We start from the raw sequence: 15276 nt of genomic DNA on the forward strand, positions 1-15276 counted from the left end.
TGCTGCAGCCAGAAAATTGTGTGTGATTGCACCATTAATGAGCTCCTGTTCAATATTCCTTTTTACCATCTTGCTCAAGGCATGGTACCAAACCTTAGTAATGGTGCCACTCAAACCTTGTGGTGGAGACAGAATTACTAATATCCATAACACCCGCCACTCTAATATCACAAATACCCATTTGTTCATTAATTTTAAATGCCCAGTTTGATTTTTTTCTTTCAGAAGCTTTAGCATTATACAGCACTTTACTTGACAAGGGAACAACTTACGCTGACTTTTGCTGCAAACGTAAGCAGCAGCACCTGAAATCTGGAATGCAGTACATAAGAAACACACTTGCTTAAATAAGCTGTCAAACTGTCAAAGCTTGATTAACATCTTATAGGAATTAGAGCAGAACCAAGACACAGCTCTGACAATCTCTAGTCTCTATCCTCAGTTCTTTGTCTCATGCAATACCCAATTTACGATTTCTACATAGAGTAAGGAACGGGACCCTGGGTATGTCCCAGAGCAGATCCATCCTATGTCTTCAGCAAAGAAGTGTCCTGAGGGGAAAAGTATGTATGATGATGCAGTTAAAATTATAGGTCTCAGGGCTGACAGCATTTTGCAGCCTTAATTCTAGCATTGCCCAAAAAGTAAGGACATGATATTTTTAAACATTAACAGGAAAAAAAAAAAAGGCCATTATTTCCTAAGTTTACAAAAACATACTGAAAGCACAGATGTGTGCTTCTGTTTTCTCTCAGTACCCCAGCACACAAGAGCCTTCATACTGTCCTTGAAGGCATCACCTACTTTAACTAAAGGACAATTTTCATTAGTGTTTGACCATTGCCTGGTGTATCTGACAGGTTCTCACCTGCCATGCACGTTTGTGTATGTGAGTGTGTACACCACAAACACACACACACTTTGCCAGTGGGTTTCAGTGCTGTTTGCTGACACTGTATGAACCAAAGAAATATATGCTGCAAGAGACACACAGAGTCATAGAATCACAGAATTGCTTGGTATGAAAGGACCATACAGATTATCTGGCTCCAACCCCGTTAGTAAGGGCAGGGACACCTTTCACTGGACCAGGTTGATCAGAGCCCATCCAGCCTGGCCTTGAACACTTGCAGGAATGGGGCAGCCACTACTTCTCTGGACAACCTGTTCCAGTGCCCCACCACCCTCACAGTCAAGAATTTTTCCCTAATATCAGATCTTTCAATCTGAATCCATTCTCCCTTGTCCTGTCACTACATGCCCTTGTAAAAAGTCCCTCTCCATCTTTCTTGTAGTTTCCCTTCAAGTACTGGAAGGCCACAATTAGGTCATCCTGAACCCTTCTCTTTCCCAGACTGAGTAAACACACCTCTCTCAACCTTTCCTCATAGGAGAGGTACTCCAACCCTCTAATCATCCTGGTGACCTCCTCTGGACTCGCTCCAGCAGGTCCATGTCCTTCGTTTGCTGGGGACCCCAGAGCTGGATGCCAGTGCTCCTGGTGGGGTCTCAGAAGAGCAAGCAGAGGAGCAGAATCCCTTCCCTTGCCCTGCTGGCCTCACTGCTTTGGATGCAGCCCAGGACATACTTGGCTTTCTGGGCTGGAAGCATACATTGTCGGCTCATGTCCAGCCTCTCATCCACCTGCACCCCAAATCCTCCTCAGAGGGGCTGCTCTTGACCTGTTCATCCCCCAGCTTATCAGGGGTTGTCCCACCTCATATGCAGGACTTTGCTCTTTATCTTGTTAATCATGAGATTTCCCTGGGCCACTTCTCGAGCATGTCCAGGTCCCTCTGGATGGCATCCCATCCTCTAGGCATGTCAACTGCACCACTCAGCTTGGTGTCATCTGCAAGTTGGCTGAGCATGCACTCAGTCCCTTTGTCTGTGTCTTTAATGAAGTTATGAAATGCCTCTGGTCCCAGGCCCCTGAGGGACAGCATTTATCACTGATGTCCATTGAGACACACACTCTTCTGCTTTTCCTTCCCAAGCTTGACTGACTCTGTCACACCCCACTCTCATGTTTCTGCTTTGCTTCTTTTCCTTTGGCTCTCCTCAGCCCTATCCATTTCTCCTTGTCAGCTGAATCCCTTCCTTCCTTTGTCCCTTCCTCCTCTGAGCTGTGAATCCCTATCTGAGGCTCTTTGCTAAACTGCACTTTGCCCTACCTGAGTCTCTTCCTCCCCTCAGTCCTTCTGCTTCACAAGCATCCCCTTGCTCTACAGTCTTCCTGTCCCTGATGAATGCTCTGCCTTCGCTGCCTTGCCCAGACAGTCCCAGCTCTACCTCAAAGCTTCCTCCTAAAAAGTTTCTCAGCCCACCAGGGTGCCTCTTTAGACCCTTCATCCAGCTCCAGTCTTCTGCCTTTTCTTATCCTGACTACTTTCCCCTGTCCCACTGTCATTCTGATTTTCCAAATAGTCTCACTTTGTTGAACCAGTTCTGACTCTACTCTCCCAGCTCCCATACTCATCCTCATTTTCCATTTCCTTTTCAAGCTTTTCATCTTCCTTTTAGCTTCCTCTGTCTCATTATCACTTACACCCTGCTTCCCAGACTCCTCTTCCACAACTTCTCCTCTCTCTTGGAGCTACCAACTGCTTGGCTGGTAGCATGTGGATGGATTATCAAAGATGGAAAGAAGGGGACTCAGTCTAGTTTTGTCCCTTCAACCCAAGGCCTGAGTTGGAGCTGCTGCTGGCTCTGTCCTTACAGACACCTTGACATGATCTCAGACACTTTAAGTACCTTTGCATGTCAGCTGCACAAATAGTCTCTTGATTGCTTACAACCTGAGAGCTTAAACTCCAGTCCTCAGGGAACAGCAGGCCAGACCTTGGGGTCAGAGACCTGGCACTTACACCACTATAAAAATAGCCAGAACTATCTTTATCCTTCTAATACATTACTATAAAACCTATATTGAGTACCAGGATCAGTTACCTGCCTGTACTTACATTAGACATTACAAAATATGCCAATTTTGTAATGACCAATTAGACTAATTAGACCAAAAAAAAACCTGCCCCAAGAAATTAACCAGGAAAAAAACCCTCCAAACCTAGATGGAAGTGCTATTGCCTTAGTATAATTTACTAGTTCTGGACATGCTCTGGGAATGCTGATAGCTTGCTCTGCAAGGCCATTTACACCATGCTCTGAAAATCCCCCGAAGTTCCCTCCTGAGCAGGTGCCGAGGACCTGGAAGTACGCAATCGTGAGCTCCTACCAGAGAGATCTCACACACTTCCATCATTTGGGATGGAACACACACTGCACTGATCCACTGCATTCACCTTCCCTCCACCACTCCTGCTGAGCTAGCAGAACAATCCAGGTAACTTGGGACTTCCCAGCCAGTGAGGTATGTTCATGTTGAAGGTGAGGCTCAGTACGGTGCAAGGGCCCAAGTGAATAAGCTCTGCTGGTGTCTGTGGCCTTGTTCTTGGGAGTTAGCAGTCAGAAAATACAGCAGGAGCATGGGACCCGGGGCACAGGAGAGCAGCAAAGACTCTGTCTGGCAAGATGAAATGGGAAATTTCAGCTGATGTGGGAAAAGGTGGAAGCTATCTGCTGGGGACAAGGGCCAGGAGGAAAAGTGCTAAGAGGCTGGCTCCAAAAGCGTTGGTAACCACTGGCCTAGAGACACTGGCAGCTTGCAGTAATTAATGTATTCCATTACCTCATGATTTTATGCTTCAGATGCAGATTAATAGCACTCATTCAAAGAAAGAATGACATCATCTGCATAAAATCCTTTCCAGTGTCATTCAGTACTCTCTTGCTCTCTGATTATTGCTGGTCTACTGGATTAGTGATGGTGTTTCAGATTTTGTTTTACAATTAAAAAAATGTAAGTCCCTCAATCCTCTATTCAAGCCCATTTTGTAAGAATCTTAATGGAGAAAGGGACATTATATCTAAATATTTTTTCTGTCTCCTCCACCTCCTCATTCCTACAGCAAACTTTCTGCAGAGGTTTAGTGTGTCTTTGCGAACCGAAAGGAGGTTGTAGTGAGTGGGAGTCAGCTGTGTCACAAGTACCAACCAAAAGGACAATAGAAAATGGCCTCAAGTTGTGTCAGAGGAGGTTTAGATTGGATATCAAGACCTTGCCCAGGGAAGTGGTTGAGTCACCATCCCTGGAGATATTTAAAAGAAGTGTAGATGTGGCACCTGAGGGCATGGTTTAGTGGTGGACTCACTAGTGGTGGGTAAATGGTTGAGCTCAATGATCTTAAAGGTTTTTTCCAACTTAAATGATTCTATGATTCAGCCTTCATCCCAGCAGGGTCATCTGGGGGCAGTTTGCATACTTGTGGTATTTTTTTTTGAGGAAAAACAGTCACTAGACTCCTACACACCATTCTGCGTAGGCAGCACAATCTAGCTCTGCAATTTTTTGATGCCATTGCCTTATTAAAAATAAATAATCTCTAAAGATAACAAGGTAAAGGAAATAAGCCAGACAATATTCCTTTGGACAGAAAGTCTCTCATATGCCCATATGATACAACCTGATATCAAAGTACTACTTGAATTTCAGAGAATTTTCAGAAAGCTTCCATTAAACACCAATTGAGTTCATATGCATGTGGCAGAAGGAGAAAATACCCAAGAGTGCATATAAAAATAATTGAGTGAAACAAATTCTAAATACTTTGCTGCTTTATTTGTTTATCAAATTTTCAATAAATTTCTAATCTGAAACCTGCAATTAAGATGTTGTGCTATTGGAAACAATAGGCTGGGTTTACATATAGCTGTCAATTCCCACAGAAGGTGCTGGGAAACATTCTGTAAAACTCTGTCTACACTATGCAAAAAGGAAATCACAGCTGCAGCTAAGCAAGCAACATAATAATAATTTCTGAAGTCATCTGCTTGAATTTTCAAATGAATTCACCATGAGCAGGCTTGAGTTCAAATAACATTTCTTTTCCAGCAGCTTTCTCTCAGTTCCATAGCCCAGACCCTTGTGGAAAGGATACTTCCAGGACCTTAGAGCTGGGAAGATTTTCTTGTGTCTGATTATTGTTCCCTTCTGTGGCTTGCAGAACACACTGCATCTGAATTCATATAAATAACAAAGCCCTTTCTTTAAAAGGAAGAGCCAAGGAAGGAAGGGGTAAGGTAATTCTTTCCATTAATTCCTCTAAAAAGATACTGTCTGTTCAGAAACACCTCACTGCCAGCTTGAACTTTTCTTATCTAACCTAGTCTTTTCATGCCAGTGATCTTCCCACTGTTTACCCAGTATTTATACACCACTCCCATAATCTCTCGCAGCTTTGGTTTTGACAAGGTAAACAAGCTAAACTCTTCTGGTATTGTCCAGAAATTTTCTAGATAGTCCAACATAGAAAGTTTCTAGATGGCCCAACAATCAAACAAACAAACAAACAAACAAACAAAAAAAGCAAGCCCCCAACCTAAACAAAACCAAAACAAACTCACCAACTGAACAAACAAAAAAATCACAAAAGCAGACCTGTATCCACGCTTACATATGGAGGTTTCCATCAAATGTCTGTCACCTTGCAAATATCATATAAAATCTCAGTACTGTTCTGTGTTTTTGCAAGAAAACAGACTAGCTCAATGCTCCAGAGGGAGGGAAAGGACTGTATTGTTTAAACCCCTGGCTGAACATCATTATAACCCAGTGCATCTTAGGCATGTTTTTCAGAAATGTTAAACAGCATCGACCCTCCTCGACTTCAGGTGGAGTTGAATATGCTCAGATAAGGCCCTTAAAATCACAGTTTGGCTCTTGAGGTAGGTGTAGAATGAGTCTGTGTTCACACAATAGTCTGATACAGCATCTCATGTCCTCAGGTACATTTACAGCTGAGAATGGTGGCAAGCTCTCACACTCTTAGAAACCCTTTTTGCTCTTCCAATTGCTTCAACTTGGCCCTCTCATTCTCCAAGTGAATCACAAGTGGTCAAAAACTCTCTGAAGGAAGTGTTCTCTGCCCATTGGAGAAAGCTCACTCGTCCACACAAAATCCTCTGAAGAGACTGATTACAGAAAATGTCCAATTGTTGATGTTATGTGACCCTCTTGCTTTCAGAGATCTTTCCTGGGATTTGTGCTTGGGTAATGGATAGATGGATGAAATCTGCATACTGTAGGTGAAAGAGAGGTGAAGCTCTGTCTTTGGTAAGGGATTAGATGGATCACTGGCACTTTCAACAGATTTAGACAGTGCTATAGATATGGTAAAGATATGCAATAGATATGATGAAGAAAATAGTGCAAAGAGCCATCATTTTTAGTGTTTGTTATTAATGTTGGAAGAAAGAAGGGGGTAGGGCTCACAAAAGGGAGAGGAAAACTATCGGCCCATGTTGTAGGGTCAGGTCCAGAGACAAGAGGCTCTGCATTTCTGAGAGCAAGACCCCAGAAAGCTCTCAAAAATGTTCATCATGATTAGAAAACTGAGGCATAGTATGGCACACAGACATGTTATTGTTTTGCCTAGATCTGTATTTCTCTTGTGCTGCCTAAAATAGTGTTGAGGGAGCTGTAAGGGGGAGGATTGGGATGTGGTTGGAAACCTCATGCAAATGCTGCAGTATTCACTTCAGCTATCATGTGTCCCTGAGGAGGTGGCCTGCCAGAATATCCACAGAGCTGGTGCTCTGGGAAAGAGTTTGATTAAGCCATCAGGGAGTCTCTGAGACCTGAGACCAGTCCCAGGGTCTGCATCAGTGGGAGCAAACCATTACACGGAGGTCAAGTTCACTCTGACTAAAGATCTGAGTTGGCACTAAAGATCTGAGTTGGCACCAAAGGCAAATCAACTACAAAGCTTTTGCTCATAAACTTGGCACTCAGCTCCAAAACTCCTGCTGAATACCAAGGCTGACTGAATTTCAAGGTCCCAGTTCTCATAAGGGGATGCTCAGAGAGGGTCTGCACTTTGGGAACCCTTTGAGAAATCCAAAGTCGTGAAGCAAAGACATGCAGCAGACTGGACCAAGTCACACAAGGAGGAGGGAGGGAAGGCCTACAACACCAAGCTCTCCAGAGATCACCATGTGGAATGCTGGGGAATGATGAATTGAATCACCAATTTGCAGCCTTGCAGCTGTCTGGGAAAATGGGAGATGCTGTGATTTTCAGGCTCACTGGTCCCAGTCCTGCCAGTCACATGGAAAGCTCTTGGATGAGAAACTGAGGGTTTCCAGCACCCTCCCTTGTTCATCAGCCTGCCAGAAATGCAGCGACCCAAGGGTCTTCCCTTTCATGGAAAAATGTTGAAATTTAGGTTTCATTCCAATTTGAAACAAAACCAGATTTTGCAATATCAAAATCCTCCACAAAACGAAATGACTTTTCATAGCACAGCTTTACCGATTGATGCAGACTGCATGTAACTGAGAAGAGCCTGATAAGTGGGTGTTTCAATCAGAATTTCCTGGTCTGTCACTTCCAAGAAGACAATCCACTACAGAACTGATGGCTGCAGTTTTGCAGGAAAGTGGTGAGAAAGCAGATTAGGGCACAGCATCAGTGAATGTCACACGGTGTCTGGGTGCTGCTGCTGGTGTGACAGCTTCTCAGGAAAGGTCCATTCACACGCTGCACCTTCCCTTTTTGGTGCTGCTGACATGCCTAGACCATGGTGAGAGTCTTTTCCTCGTGGACACGGGCACAGTTACCTGGCTCTCCTGGCTTAGAGGTGTTCACACTGCAGGTAGCAAAGCGACAGCAATTGGGGTTAGCTGAGCTCACCAGTAAAAGTAACTGATTTAAGGAGAATAAACAGGAAAATAAACTGGGGATGGAGGAGCTCTGTAGATGAGGGAACGCTGCATCAGATGTTTTTGCAGAGAAATGACTTCTGTTTATCACCATTAAAGTCACACACATGGCTTCAGTTTTTACAGCAGTTGCCCAACTTACCTGCTGTGTATGGATGATAAGATACTCAACTGTGAGGAGGATTCAATTATTCTACTCCACAGTTAGTTTGGTAAATTCGCTTGATAGTCTGGTCTGAGCGACACAGTATTATTAATATCTGCAGGAGGCACAGGAGAATGCTGCAGAGTAATATTTCTGAAATGAAGGCTCTAAGACATGACTGAGACAATAAAACTTCTCCCTTGTACAAGATGATTACTTTAAACTCACTTCTCTTTAAATATCAAAAAGCTGGTGCCACAAAGATGGGTTAAAAATACTTATTTTTACTATTTCTTTTACTGGAAGAAGATTAGAAAAGAATAAGCACAGACTTTAAATGATGCTTATCAGAAAATACAGCTTACAAAACAAAGAAACAGACTTGTATTGCTTTTTTCATCTCTTCACCTCTGGAACAAATCCTGAGTTTAGCTGCATGTATATGTTGTCCTTTCTGTTGTAGGTGTTGCTTTTTTGCTGTCTTTTTTCATGTTATTAATTTGTTTACCTCCAGCAGTTACAACAAAGTGGACAGCCTTCTTCCCCAAAAGAAAAGCAGAAATGGGTCCCTCTTGAAGGAATTCCCCACCTAAGGAAACTGAGGCACAACCTGTTCCTTCAAGCTACCCAAAAACAGGGAGTACAGATTTCCCATGGGTTTTATTTAAGCCATTTAAATTGTTTAAATAATAAAATAAATGAATAACATTATTCTTGAGACACCCAAAGACAAGATGTCCCAGATTGTCTAAATTCTGTCTGTCTGTAGTTGTGTTTATAAGTATGGCAGCCCCGTTCTCCATCCCCCTCCAAATTCTGATTTTCTGGATGCAGTTTTACAATGAAAACCCCAGCTCTGCAGCCCATATTTACAGCAAGCACTTGCATTAGACCTGGACCTCTGTACTGTGGCACCCAGCTTGCATCAGTATGGCCAAGGCAAGGGAAAATACGCTCCCAGCAAGGTTTCCTGCAGACAGAAAAGGAGAAATCTGTATTGAACAAAGTAAGCAAGAAAGTATGTTCACTACTTAAAAATCAATATTCTCTGGGAACTTCAACTCTTCCTTAAGGTATCTAATTACTTTTGAACCTCCATTCATAGTGACATGTAGTGTTGAAGGGGGGAAAGCTAATGGGAACTGTTTGTCTTCCTTTATCCTGCAGAAATGTCAGGTTTAAGAGTTGTATTTGTTGCAAGCACACTCTTTCCTTCGGGAAACATTACATATTTAATCCACTTAGTATCTTGCTACCAAGACAGGTGCTGTTTGGAGCAATATGTACCTTTTCAGTGCAGTCTGGGATCTCAGTTTACCAATAAATAAATTTAAAAAAAAATCAAGAGAGTGTTTCTCTTTGGCCAGGTTGTAAGGCACACAAAATCCAGGCCTGGTTGTTGCACAACCTCCTCTTCTACTCTACCAGAATACACAACCATTGAAAAAAAAAAAAGAAAAGAAAAAAAAAAGAAAAAAAAGAAGCACAGTGATTAACACAGTGAGCTCATTTGAAAAATATCTGAAAAGTTTCTAGGAGCATTTCCACTGACCTGCTCTTTCATACCAGACATCTTTTGTTCCCCTCCTCTTTAGGCTGCAAGCTGTCTGTGACTACTTACATGTGAGCAATAGTTTACACTGGAACAGTAACATTTCTCTGGGGACTTTCAGGTGTATGCACAAGGTGTGGAGGTCTTTAGTTTGTCCAAAGAGGAGCTCTTCCAGGACAGGCCAATTGCTTTAATCAAGGAGAAGGAAATGTAGCTACCCATTCTCTTTTAATTTTTTCCCCCTTTTCTATTATTTTGTTTCAAATTAACTTTACACTTAATGCTAAGCAAAATAAACATCTCCCATGGAATTTTAATGAATGAAAGAGTAAATTCCAGAACTTTACAAAATAGGTAAACAAACTGAGAATCCTGTCTGGTGTGCTGGTGGAAATGTGGAGTAGCCCAGATGAAATTATTGAAGCAATTACACATAAAGGAATAAGTATGAATTAAAAATTCATTCACGTTGCTAGAAAGGATCAAAGAAGAGGAATGATCAGGTAGGAGTAAGGGTGATGGTACACAGACTTTGTCATAGTAGCATAAGAATGAAGCATAGACAAAGGACAAAGCCACCCTCACTCACACACAGGGCTGCTGCAATACTGGAGAGTATGTTGTTACTTGGGTGAAATACTCGGCATTGCCTTATGGGGTGTGCATGCCTGCAAAGTTCAAATATTCTGTGTGAGACCTATCTGGCCTGGAGGGAAATTCCTGCTGCCCCTATATTTAACTTGCATTACAGAAGGCCAATAAAATTCCCCTTGGAGTTAACTGTCTCAGTAACAAGTGCCCAAAATTAGCAGGCAGCTTTTTTTTTTTTAAGAGTCTAGAGCAATCCAAAGAAATTTTACTAGATTAAATAATGTTTACCCAATGCTAAAGTGGGATGCCTCTTGAGAAGAGCCTGGCTTGTGGCAGGGGAGGGGATGTGAAGGGCATCTGGACCCTCACAAGTGACTGCCCCCTCTGGATCAAGCAGTGTGGCCAGGCAAGGGCAGGTGCCGTGCTGGCAGTGGTCTGGGACATGCTTCCAACTGCACCACTCCCTGCAACAAGGGGAAGATGCTCGTGCCTGTGTCTTGTCTCTCTAGCAGCATCCCTGGACACCCTAACCCACCCAAGAATGGGTTATGGCTGAATGGGGCTCTGAGCAACCTTATCCAGTGGATGGTGTCCCTACCCACGGCAGGGGGTTTGAACCAGATGTCTTTAAGGTCCCCTCCAGCCCAAAGATTCTGTGATTCCATGAAGAGGCTTCACACCAGGCACATGCCAAGAGGTGGCTGTGCCTGGCTGGGGCAGGGTGAGGGTGGAGATGTGCAGCAGCAGGAAGGTATCAGCAGCACTTGCAGGGCAACAGCAGCAGCTAAATCTCAACACCAGCCTTGGGAGCAGAGCTGAAGCTTCCCCACTGCCACTTATGAGGGACAGCCTGCAGCTCTTCCTTGTCACCTCTTCTGCCCCCTCCTTCAGAGGCAAGTGATGTGCTCACCAGTTCCTTTGGCAGTTGTGGAGCTGCTGGAGGTGACAGTACAGGAGAGGATGTTTTGTGCTCCCAGCTTTTGCTGTGCTGCACCTCAGCTACACTGACACCACCAAACTACAAAACTGATGACAGGGACTTATGGAGACCATCCTGTCCAACCTCCCTTCTCAAAGTAGGGACAACTATGAGCAGTTTTTGGGGGCCATTTTTAGTTGGGTTTGGAAGGATGGAGATTTCACAACCTCCCTGGACACCTATCCCAGTGTTCCACTTTTGGAGTGAAGGCTTAAACCTGTATTTCAGTGTGTGCCCATTCTCCCTTGACCTGTCACTGGGCACCACTGAAAAGAGCATTTACATCACTTTACACTGAAGAGAGTCACTTCACATCTTTCCTTCAGATATTTTTACACACAAGGCCCATCTCGAGCCTTCTCTTCTCTGCATGAAACAGTCTCATCTTTTTGAGGACAGAATACAGCTGCAGGGCATGGCCATACAACCACACGGATCAGTCAACAGCTTATGGACAATCCCCCTTTTTATACCTTTGCCCTGCTATTTTCCCATTTTTGTTCCTGCTAGAATCATCTAACTTCCTCCCTTGTACCCCCTATCACATAACCTAACATACTAATATTGTTGTAGAAGGCTCTCAGATTGATTGAGCACACTTTTCCTCTTCTGAAGTCTATGATGGCTCCTAGCCACCTACTTGTTCTTCATATGCTTGGAAACTATCTCCTGGATGAGTTTTCCCATCATCTTCCTGGGGATCCAAGTGAGGCTGACTGGCCTGTAGTTCCCCAGATCCTCCTTCCTGAAGACAGGGAGGGTATTTTATTTTTTCTTCCACTCCTGAAGTACCTCTCCCAAAAGTTAGGGCCTTTTAAAGGTTATCAAGAGCAGTCTCACAATTTGTCAGCCAGCTCCCTCAGTGCCTGTGAGGGTACCCTGACAGCTCCCATGGGCTCAAGCATGTCCAGTTTGTTTAAATGTTCCCTAACCCAGTCCCCTCGCACTGAGAGCACATCTCCCTTGCTCTGGGCTTTCCCTCTGGTCTCAGGGCCCCTGGATTGCTGAAGTCCAGTCTTACAGTAAAATCTAATGGGAAGAGGCATTGACCTTTTTTATGCCCTTTGCCACCAAGTCTCCTGCCCTTCTGCCCCATACAGCACCAAGCCCATATTTTCCCTAGTTTTCCTTTTCCTATGAATGTGCCCGTGTAAGCTGTTCTTGTTAAGTTTTACTGCCCCTTAAAGAGTCAACTTCATATGGGCTGACTTTTCTTTCCCCAGTCATGCACTCTCAGTGTCTGTGTATTCCTCCTGAATCACCTGCACCTGCTCCCACTTTTTCCATGCTTCCTTCTTGCATTTTAATTTGGTAAGGAGCTCCTTGTTCATCCATACCCACCTCCTGCTTCCTTTGCTTGATATCCTGCTCATTGGGATGGACCATTCTGGTGCTGGGAACAGATGACCTCTGAAAATCAATCAGCTCTCCTGGACCACTCTTCTCTCCAGGGGTGTTTCCTGTAGGATTCTTCCAAGCAGATCAAAGTCCAAAGCCTGCTCTCCTGAAGACCAGGGTTGTAATGTTGCTTTGAGCCTTGTTTCCTCCCCTCAGGATCCTCAACTCCAGCATATCAAATGCTGAAGAGCAGACAAGCACCTTGTTCCCAGCTTGGGTTCTGGAATAAGATGTGTATGAAAAGCCAATTCTTCATGTGCTTGAACAAGGAAAAAGATTGAGTCTAAAAATAATAATAATAAAAATGATAGATCTTCCTTTGGAAATGTTGGCTGAAACATTTGTTGTTGTCTCTTTTTTTGTTCCCAAATGGCTTTTATGAGAATATTTCTTAGTGCTTTTACATAACATTTTATATTGTGTTAAATCACTGACCAGATTTCTTTGAAGAGAATTCTTGAGGGGCTTTTGCAATGCTAGGAAAAGAAGAAAAAAAGGAAAGCATATCCTTTTATTTCTTTCCAATTGGAAAAAGTCAACCCAAATCAACAGGGAAATGGTTTAATTTCAGGCTCCTAGAGAGATACTAGAAACACTGGCAAGGAGGAGAAAAAATAATTTTAAAAGGTACAGCTGATACTTCATGTTCATTCTGAATGTTTTGCATTGTTTTCCTTGTCTACTAAAATGGTGTCAACAATTCTTTTAAAGATGCAGATTTAAAATCTCCAGCTCAATCAGATCCATAGTCTTTGTTTGCAAAGAAGAAAAGGCCAGTGTTCCTGAGAGGCAACACAGCATGATGAATTCAGACTGCTACCACTGCCCTGCTTTTTGACAGACACAGATGAACCAGGGAATTTTTTATTTCTTTTGATGAGTGTAAGAATAATCTCATTAAGGTTTTTCTGTTCACTGTTTATGGTTTTTAAACTAGATACATCTAATGGCAAGTTACTTAAACTGGACTTCATATAAAATTTGTGCAAAATAATCTGATATTAGATAAAGAATGTACATCATAAATATGGCCACAAAAGTCTGTAAAAGTACACGAAGCAGTTAGTGTGGCTAAAAGGTTTACAGAGGTTGCTGGCAAACGTGGCAAGTTTTGGAATCTGTAAACACTGGTGGAAGGAGGTTTCATCTCAAATTGTAAAACTTGGATGTTAACTATCATCAGGCAGATTTTCCATTCTGTCTTGTAGCCTTTGGGAGCAACAGTGTGGAAGGTGGAAGATGGAAGAATACTATTGCCCTTTCCAAGGGCGTGGGTGTGATGGACATTAAATCACCAATTTGTGTGTGGTGCTCATTTTGGCACCCCCAGGAAAACCATCTCTGTCTGCTCTGGCCCCTGACTGACCATTTTCATTTCCTGCTTTCCAAGACTCCTGTGCAAATAATTTTCATTTTAAGACCAGAATGAAAATAATTTAAGAAAGACTTAGTACTCAATATCTTTACAGAAATAAATAGCTTTTCTTTTCTTAAGAAAGCTCAACAGCTTCTCTATGGGGGAATTACTGAGTGCCAAACTTTCTTCTGATCATTGCCTCAGTTTGGCATCTTCACTTGAATGTCTCACAAGCTGAGTACTGGTCCATAGCAAACACTCTTGACTGGGTTTCTAATTGAAACCATTAGCATTTTTTGAGTTCTGTAATAAAAAAATAAATATAATACAAATCAGGCTGAAAATTTGGGGGATTTTTGATATCTAAAAGTAACTCCTAAACTTGAGAGAAAGAGTTGTTGTTATTCACTGTATAAGCCCCTGGAGCACATTCCAGCACAGATAAACGAAGTCTCTGCTGCATTAAACATAGATAGCAAAACAAAAAGAAGTCTGCTTACAAATCCAGGGAGATTTTTGTGCATAAAAGCAAAGCTGCTGAACTTCTAATAGGATTAAAAATTGGAAAAATATGCAATTACAACCTAGTATTTCATAAAAAACAATTTAAAATTATTCCACTCTTTTTAAAATACTGGTGCCTATTAAAACACAGACATATTCATGTGGCTTTCAAATGCATTCCAGTAGAGTGTAAACTGACAAGTCACACAATAGTCAGAAGCAAAAAATGATGTCGCATTCTAAGCACTCATTAAATGCAGAAATATGCACTGAGGATGTAAATGTTGTATAGATTCTCGGGGAAGTTTATAATTCATGTTCAAAACTAAGATTCATATTAAATACCCAGCTTCAAATCTCCTTGGACAGTGTCTCTCCATAGATTTCTAAAAGTGTACATTTATGGAGTAAACAGAATATTTAATGGCTGCCAGCAGTATATCAGATTTGTTATGCTTATGGCAGCTGCGGTCATCAAATATTCATGCTGATGGTTCTTATGCAATGCTGACAGCTTTCTAACTTGTGAAATAAGTAATGGGTGAGTGGGAATTGATGAGATAAGTAGACTGCTTTATCTAAGAAGAGTGACCAAGCTTTTCTGTGGCAGAAAGAAGATTAAGAATTGCATTCTCAGAGGAAGAGGAAAAATCCGAAGGTGTATTTCTTTAGATTACAAACCAGACACATCTCTTGATCTTGCCGTATGTTTTCTTATTCTTCTCACTCTAACTGTCCTTTTCAGCCCCTGGGATTTATTTGTTGGTGTCAGGGTCAAGTAGTGGAAAAATGGCTCATGAGTTTCTGCTACCAGACAGGCTGAGCTGAGGTACTGGGTTTTTTCAGTCAAGCTGGAGGAAGAATGATAACACATACATAAACCAGTCCCATATTTCTTACTCAGGCAGTTTGCCCTTGCTTCAGTGAGGGCAAATAAAGGGTTTTACCTCTTTAAGGAACATAGGGGATGG

At 42.6% G+C, this 15276-nt stretch overlaps 1 long non-coding RNA gene across 1 annotated transcript in view; it reads right to left on the reverse strand.

Moving 5' to 3' along the window:
- LOC143694426 (uncharacterized) overlaps positions 1 to 15276 on the reverse strand; it is a 92294-nt gene that overhangs the window by 10707 nt on the left and 66311 nt on the right. The window contains exons 6-7 of the long non-coding RNA XR_013182908.1: positions 8798 to 8894; positions 7922 to 8039 (exon numbers count right to left, since the gene is read on the reverse strand). This is a non-coding gene — a long non-coding RNA (uncharacterized LOC143694426). The remainder of the gene's footprint in view (positions 1 to 7921; positions 8040 to 8797; positions 8895 to 15276) is intronic.

This window comes from Agelaius phoeniceus, chromosome 1, assembly GCF_051311805.1.
Source record: "Agelaius phoeniceus isolate bAgePho1 chromosome 1, bAgePho1.hap1, whole genome shotgun sequence".
In the NCBI taxonomy this organism is placed as follows: domain Eukaryota; kingdom Metazoa; phylum Chordata; class Aves; order Passeriformes; family Icteridae; genus Agelaius; species Agelaius phoeniceus.